Here is an 8,258-nt window from a genome sequence, read left to right on the forward strand (position 1 = left end):
CAAAGTAGGGCCTAGCGCATGCTCAGTTGCCAGCGGCACCAAACACTTGGAAACAAAGGTTGTCCGCTCAAAAGTTCAGCGGCACGATTAACTTCGAAACAAAGCCTAATTGTATAACTTCGAAACTTTGAAACAAAGGTTGCTTGCTAAAAAGCGCGGCGGCACGAATGTTTGGCCGGCCAGTCCATTTGACGAGCATGTCTAGCGGCAATCATACCTATTGATTGACTTGCGCCAATCAATATCGTTATAGACACGCTCGCCAAAGAAAGTGACGACCAAAGTAGGGCCTAGCGCCTACTCAGTTGCCTGCGGCATTAACATGCTTAGTGTACTCTCGGATGCACCTTGGCAATCATACCTATTGATTAAGCCTATTAAGCCTATTGATCAAGGAATAATCAAATTATGAAGAGCAAGTAAATGCGAGATAGGAGAAACATCAAAAAACCTATTTACTTATAAAACAACGCCCGTAGAAAGGCGTGTGAAAGTAGCTCAGAATTCCTGACCAGGAAAAAGAAAGAGAATTGTTGTGTGCTCAGCAGGCACAATGATACAGACGCCATCAGCGCCAAAACTTTACAACATAATTGTTTTTGCCCTTAGGCACTGGAACGCTTGAATAAAATTTTTAAAAAATAGGAAAGGAAGCAAATCAGGGGGCGGCCGCATCGTCCTCGTCATCAGATGATACAAACTCAGGGGGCGGCTGACCAAGACGTTCAGCAGCCAACACAGCGGCACTGTGCTCCATTCGCCGCTGGAACCACCCAAGATCATACTCTGACATGTGGCTCTCCCAGGCGTGCTTAACAGCGTCCTTGGTCGCTTGTTCCCCCTGATCATAGGATTCCAGAAGACGCTCACGCAAGGTGCGAACTTGCGATCTGGCCGTCTCTAGCTCCCCACGAAGATGCTCGGCTTCCTCAGCCGCCTCTTTGACCTGAGGGTACTCCCGCAACTGGTCCTGAAGCGCCCGTATTTCCGCCGCCGCTGTCTTGGCTTCCTCGACCATTGCCACCATGTCCTTGTCCTGCGCCAAGATCTTCTTAAGCAGCTCGGCCTTGTCAGATCTCAACGCAGCCACCTCCTTCGCTTGAAGGTCTATGGTCGTCTGCATCTGCAGGCGGACCTCTTCAATGGACTTGAACGCATAGTCACCATGGTGGGTGGACTCAGCCACCTGAGCTTTGAGCTCCTCAGCAGTGCGGGCCTTCCAGCTCTTGCAGAATTCCATGCGGCAGAACAACTGCAGAAGAAGCTACATATTAGTAAATGACTCTAAAAGGGAAGACAAGTACAAGCAAGTTGGAAATAGACTTACGTCGAGAAGAGTGGCCTGGATCGCACCAAACTGGGCGTCAGTCTTGCGGCCAGGAAGAGAAGCAACATACTCAGCGGGGACGGCCTTAAAAACCTTGCGGCATATAGCCACCCTATCCTTTGACGAATAGTGTGGAGTAGCAGGTACGTTCTCATCCTCGGCAGCAGCTGCATCCTTCCCTTTGTCTTTGGCTATAGGAAAAACAATGGCCTTAGGATGACGCGGAGAGTAAGAAGAACTGCCAGAGGAGGCTCGATACGTCTGAACGACGTTCGAATAATACTTACCGCCCGAAGACCTAGCTCGGCGGGCCACCTCCGCCGGTATCTGAGAGCGGACGTCGGCCGGGATTCCCGAAAGAGGGTCCTCCACCAAGTCCACCACCAGAGACGGCTTGTCCACGCCCATCTCTTCGTCATCAGGGCATCCCCCCTCAGCAACCTTCGACTCGTCTTTCTTCACGAGACGGCGAGGTAGAGGTTTTGGCTTCTTGAAGGTACTCGGAGTCTCCGAGCCAGCCGGCACAGCTCTCTTCTTCAGCTGGGACAGAGTCGTCCCCTTCTTCTTCCCTGACGCCCTAGCCGCGTCCTTAGCTTGCTAAAAAAGAAGGACAGTCAAATATTAGGCCTCGTCATCTATCGCAAGTCACTCACCATGTAGTGGCTCGTCATTTAAAAGGACGCCCGTCTTCAAAATGACGAGGCGTACCTCATCGATCACAAGCCACTCACAAGATAGTGGCTCGTCATTAAAAAGGACGCCCGTCTTAAAAATGACGAGGCGTACCTTATCAATCGCGAGACACTCACAAGATAGTGGCTCGTCATTAAAAAGGACGCCCGTCTTAAAAATGACGAGGCGTACCTTATCAATCGCGAGACACTCACAAGATAGTGGCTCGTCATTAAAAAGGACGCCCGTTTTAAAAATGACGAGGCGTACCTTATCAATCACAAGTCACTCACAAGATAGTGGCTCGTCATTAAAAAGGACGCCCGTTTTAAAAATGACGAGGCGTACCTTATCAATCACAAGTCACTCACAAGATAGTGGCTCGTCATTAAAAAGGACGCCCGTCTTAAAAATGACGAGGCGTACCTTATCAATCACAAGTCACTCACAAGATAGTGGCTCGTCATTAAAAAGGACGCCCGTCTTAAAAATGACGAGGCGTACCTTATCAATCACAAGTCACTCACAAATAGTGGCTCGTCATTAAAAAGGACGCCCGTCTTAAAAATGACGAGGCGTACCTTATCAATCACAAGTCACTCACAAGATAGTGGCTCGTCATTAAAAAGGACGCCCGTCTTAAAAATGACGAGGCGTACCTTATCAATCACAAGTCACTCACAAGATAGTGGCTCGTCATTAAAAAGGACGCCCGTCTTAAAAATGACGAGGCGTACCTTATCAATCACAAGTCACTCAATAAATAGTGGCTCGCCATTAAAAAGGACGCCCGTCTTAAAAATGACGAGGCGTACCTTATCAAGGGCAAGTCAAACGCAGAAAAGTGGCTCGTCATTAAAAAGGACGCCCGTCCCAAAAATGACGAGGCGTACCCTATCAATCACGAGTCACTTGAAAAAACGCTAACTAAGGGGCCCGTCAATAAAAAGTGACGAGGCCTACCTTAGCAAACACGGGTCAGATATCAGGATATCGGCTCGTCACTAAAAAGACGTCCACTATAGACGCTGGACGGGAGAAGTTTAACTTGCAAAAAAGAAAAAAAAAAAAAAAAAAAAAAAACGACAACCCAAGAGAATACTCACCTTCTCCTCCAACTCGGCCTTGGCTTTCTGCATCTTGGCCTCATAGATGTCCGCCATCCAGTCGGTCATATCGCCCTTCCCAATATCCGCCGCCGATAGCTTGCTCATTCCTTCCTCTGTGAACAAAAGAAATCCAAAGTTAGAAAAAATGAATAGACCAACGCAGAACGGCACATAAATTGGCATACAACCTCGAGTCATGGAATATCCTAAGCCTACGGCCGCTAGAAAGGCCTCGTTCCGAAACTGGCTAATGTGCGGCAACCACTCGGCCGGCACATGGAAACTCTTATCCACTGTTAAGTGGTAAGTGTTGGCCCTGAACAGGACCATTATCTGATCCCACTCTTCGGCAGTAAGGGGGGGAAGGGGCTCGTCACGATCCATGAAGTTGGCGTCACAGTTCCAACGGCTCATTCTCTCATACATCTCCTGGTCGTCAGTGTAAAACACGACCCACCTCTTCCTCCACATATGCCACTTGCTGAGCTTGCCGACCACTGTCTGGTAGGTACCACGGCTGCTCAGATTAAACCACCCTTTGGCGGCACTGGGGGAACGAGAGAGGGAGACCAGATGCAGAAAGGCGTTGAAGGACGGCTCCACGTCGTTCAATGCACATTTGGCAATGTAGCCAAAGATATCCGCCCATGAGTTGGGGGTCAGCTGGGCCACCCCAATATTGAAACCATCTAACACCTCCACAACGAAGGGGTGTGGAGGGAATCTCATGCCGAGTTTGATTGACGCGGCATACACAGGGAATTCTCCCTCGGCAAGCAGGCTGACGGTCGAGTCCAGACCGGCCGGCACGCGCATTTGGTACCCTTCCCCCACGCAGAGGTCATCCCTCATCTTGGCTCCGTGCCTGTCTAGCCACCGCATCCAGCCCACGTCTGGGTGAATCTCTGACGGAAGCAATTGGGCCTCCTCCCGTCCTCTGGGCCTAATAAGCTGGGGAGCAGCTTCTTGTTCCTCGGCGGCCGATGACAATGGAGCGACGCTTGGCTCCCCCACTGCCTGGCTCGCTGTACCCTCCGACGAGCTTGCCGCCTGCTCCCCCGCCTCGACGTACTCGTCGATCTCTTGAAAGAGTTCGGCAAATTCTTCGTCGACTGCCGAGGCGGTGGAAGAATATCTCTCCCTAGGAGGTGTCGATGCTTCTTCCCGCAAGCGCAGGCGCGTCGGATCTGCCGTTTGCTTGGTTCTAGCCATGCCTTCTGCATAGTGAACGAAGCACGGCTTAGGGGTGACCAACAATGAAGAAAAAGACGCGATTGGACGTCCGCCCCGACAAAAGATGAACGGCGGAAAAATCTTAAATAAAACCTTTAAACCCTTACCTAGTACTAAGAGGTCGGCCGCTAACAAAGGGAAAAATGACGAGAGGATAACAAAAACAAGAAAGGCGAAAACTAACCTTGAAAGATCTGCGAAGTACTTGGTGAAGAACAGGATGAGTTTCGCGAAGAACGAGATGAGTTTCGCGAAGAACGGGATGAGTGTGACGAGGAAAAGGATGAGTCTCCTGGTGGCCGGAAATCGCCTGATGGTGGTAGGAACACGCCGGAAATCGCCTATGAAAGCTCTGTGAAAATGAAATGTAAAAAATGAAATTTACCCCCCCTCACCTCTATATATAGGGAGGGGCAAAATGGAGAAAGGTGACACGTGTCACCATCTCAACACCTGACCCAAAGATGAAGATGCAAAACAAGAGTCAAGAAGCGATACCCGGAATGTGTTTCCAGAAATGCCCTTCTTGAGGGGCAAATGTTGTGGGCAAAATTACCGTGCCTTCGTGTACCAATGAGGACGTGACACATGGCACGTATTGCGCCCCCTAAAGCAGAAATCATACGAAGTCTACTCCGAGGCATGGGTATTAATCTAGGTATCTACAGTGTATGTATTTAAGTGTGTATAAATGTATGTATAAAACCTATACCTGGAAAGGGGCTTAATTAGTATGTATCCCAAGTGAACGACTAAGCACAATAGGCCCAAACAGCCCACTATTGCCAAAAGAGGCCAGAGAATTGTAAGGAGAAAGGACACGTGTCCTCCTCCCATTCCCCAGCCAATCATGTAAGGGGAATATTAGGTCATTCCCCCAAAAACCTAGTACTATAAATATTCCCACTTCCCTAGAAAAAAGGGTCACAATCAATACATTCTAGAGCAATTACTGCTCTGCCTTCTCTCTACTTTCTCTCTCTATAAAAATACAATCTTGTTTAATCTGTAAAAGTTACCAAGAAACCTCCCAGGTATCTCACCGGAAAAACCCCACAACACTAAGGGATTTTCCTTTTTAATAAAACATCATTAGCTGTTGCTCGTTTTATTTTAAAGAGATGTTTTATGGATCTACTAGATTAGTCAATGGACATTATTTATTAGATCACGGCAAACAAGTTTATAACATAAATACCAAAAAGGCCAAAAAGAATGATTCAGATCTCACCTATCTGTGGCATTATCGATTAGGCCATATTAACATGAAGCGCATAGAAAGACTTCAAAAGGAAGGCATGATAGGGCTATTTACCGTCGTTGAAAAGAAAACCACCCGACCAAACAAAATGATACGAGTTTAAAAACTCGTTGTATAAACAAGGATAGTTGATTAACAAGCTAAACCTTTAACTCGTTGATCGTGAATGCAAGACAAGACCTATTGACTCACAATCAGTTCTTTGAATAGGAAACGCGTCCAAAACAAAGAAAAAGGCTGAATTATAAACTATAATTCGAAATGTAACAAACAAGTGTTTTAATCATTCAGTTGGTTGTTTATTCCAATCAAGAAGCTGACTATAAATAGCCAAAAATCAACAGCTACAAGAGCTTTAAACGGCTAATTAAGAGCCATTTAAGAGCCTTTAAAACTGGCAGTTACAAGCTCTAAAGCCTCCTAATTCAGTCACTAAATTGGAGGTTACAAAGGCTTAAAACTCTCCTTACAAACAGCAATAATCAAAGCTAAGTAATGATTGAATTTAAATTGGGGATTTAAACAAATATCCCTTTATTAAACCGACTTTAACCAAAGCAAAAAATAATAAGTGCGTACAATCTGTTTAAACAAGCGGACCAATGTGATTAAACGGACCAGTTTGATTAACGTACCACCTTGATAATAAGGACCATATAACGAGCTCACTCAATCCAAGTCACCATGCACAAAAAATGAGCCATTGAACCCAAATCAGTTTTGGTTCCAATTGCTAGCATAAGACTATCACTTTCATCCATAACCGTGTCATCCCCTCCCCCTTTAAAAGGAATTGACCTCAATTCAGCAAGGCCATCATCATCAAGATAAGGTGAAAGATCACCTACATTGAAAGTAGCATGGACACCATAGTCTCCCGGAAGCTCAATCTTGTAAGCATTATCATTCACACGTGCAACCACCTTGTAAGGACCTTCAGCCCTAGGCATAAGCTTGTTCTTGCGTTTGCTTGGAAAACGCTCTTTCCTTAAATGAACCCAAACCAAATCACCTTCTTCAAACAACCTCGGTTTGCGATTCTTATTTGATTTCTGTTTATAAGAGGCATTAATAGCTTCAATTCGCTCACGAACTTGTTGGTGCAGTTTCATCATAGACTTTAACTTAGCATCGGCATCCTTGTGAACCAACTCATCTTTTCGTAATGGAATTAAATCCAAGGGCAAGTATGGATTAATCCCATATACTACCTCAAATGGAGAATGACCAGTAGCATAAGTAGGAGACCGATTATACGCAAATTCAGCGTGAGCAAGCTTGACATCCCAATCCTTTTGCGTTTTACTTACCAACCCTCTCAATAGCGTTCCCAAGGTTCGATTTGTCACCTCTGTTTGCCCATCAGTTTGAGGGTGATGTGAAGTGCTAAACAACAACTTGGTTCCCACCTTTCTCCACAATGTATTCCAAAAGTAACTCAAGAACTTGGAATCTCGATCAGAAACAATAGTCTTTGGAATTCCATGCAAACGAACAATCTCCTTATAATACAAATCAGCCACATTACAAGCATCATTCGTTTTGTGACAAGCAACGAAGTGAGCCATTTTTGAAAATCTATCCACCACGACCATAATAGCATCCTTACCTCTTTGAGTACGAGGCAAAGCCACTATAAAAATCCATGGATACATCTTCCCAAGGGCGAACTGGAACCGGCAAAGGTGAGTATAAACCGGGTTTGAAAGAACTCTTGGCCATATGACAAGTCACACATTTATTCACAATGTTCGTTACATCACCTAACATTTTAGGCCAAAAGAAATGTTCTCTCAAGATTTCCAAGGTCTTGGCTATGCCAAAGTGACCAGCCAATCCTCCACCATGAGCCTCACGCACTAGTAACTCACGAATTGAATGCTTAGGAATACAAAGGCGATTACCTTTGAAAAGAAACCCATCTTGCAACATGTACTCCCCATAAGCACCAACTGCACATTTCTCGAATGCAACTCCAAAATCACCATCATCATGATAATAATCTTTTAAGGTCTCAAACCCCAACAAACGAACATCAAGTGTAGCAAGCAAAGTGTACCTTCGTGATAATGCATCAGCCACCACATTGCTTTTACCATCTTTGTATTTCGAAGGAAAATGAAAGGATTGCAAAAACTCAACCCATTTAGCATGCCTTGGGCTCAATTTTTGTTGCCCATTAATATACTTCAAAGATACATGATCAGAATGCAAAACAAAGTGGCTAGAACGCAAATAATGACTCCAATGATCCAAAGCTCTAACAATGGCATAGAACTCTTTATCATAAGTGCAATAATTCAAACGAGCACCCCCTAACTTTTCCGAAAAAATAAGCTATGGGACGCTTACCTTGGATCAAAACAGCACCAATCCCCACTCCACTAGCATCACACTCGACCTCAAAAGATTGAGAGAAATCTGGCAGCGCCAAAATAGGAGCAGCACACAAACGCTCTTTAATCACATCAAACGCCTTTTGAGCGTCCTCTCCCCATACAAAAGCACCTTTCTTCAAGCAACTAGTGATAGGACTAGTAATAGTACTGAAATCACGAATGAACGTCTATAAAATGAAGCAAGACCATGAAATGAACGCACCTCACTTATAGTTTTAGGATTAGGCCACGATTTGATAGCCTCGATCTTGGACTGA

General features: G+C 45.6%; 1 long non-coding RNA gene across 1 annotated transcript; it reads right to left on the bottom strand.

Annotated features, from left to right (window-relative positions):
* Positions 1–1,760: 1,760 nt before the first annotated feature.
* Positions 1,761–5,257, bottom strand: LOC130464331 (uncharacterized). Its single transcript, XR_008924705.1, has 4 exons — positions 4,840–5,257; positions 4,526–4,693; positions 3,106–3,221; positions 1,761–1,924 (listed from the first exon to the last, which is right to left on the bottom strand). It is a non-coding gene; the product is annotated as an uncharacterized lncRNA (long non-coding RNA).
* Positions 5,258–8,258: the final 3,001 nt, after the last annotated feature.

Source organism: Spinacia oleracea, chromosome 6, assembly GCF_020520425.1.
Source record: "Spinacia oleracea cultivar Varoflay chromosome 6, BTI_SOV_V1, whole genome shotgun sequence".
In the NCBI taxonomy this organism is placed as follows: domain Eukaryota; kingdom Viridiplantae; phylum Streptophyta; class Magnoliopsida; order Caryophyllales; family Amaranthaceae; genus Spinacia; species Spinacia oleracea.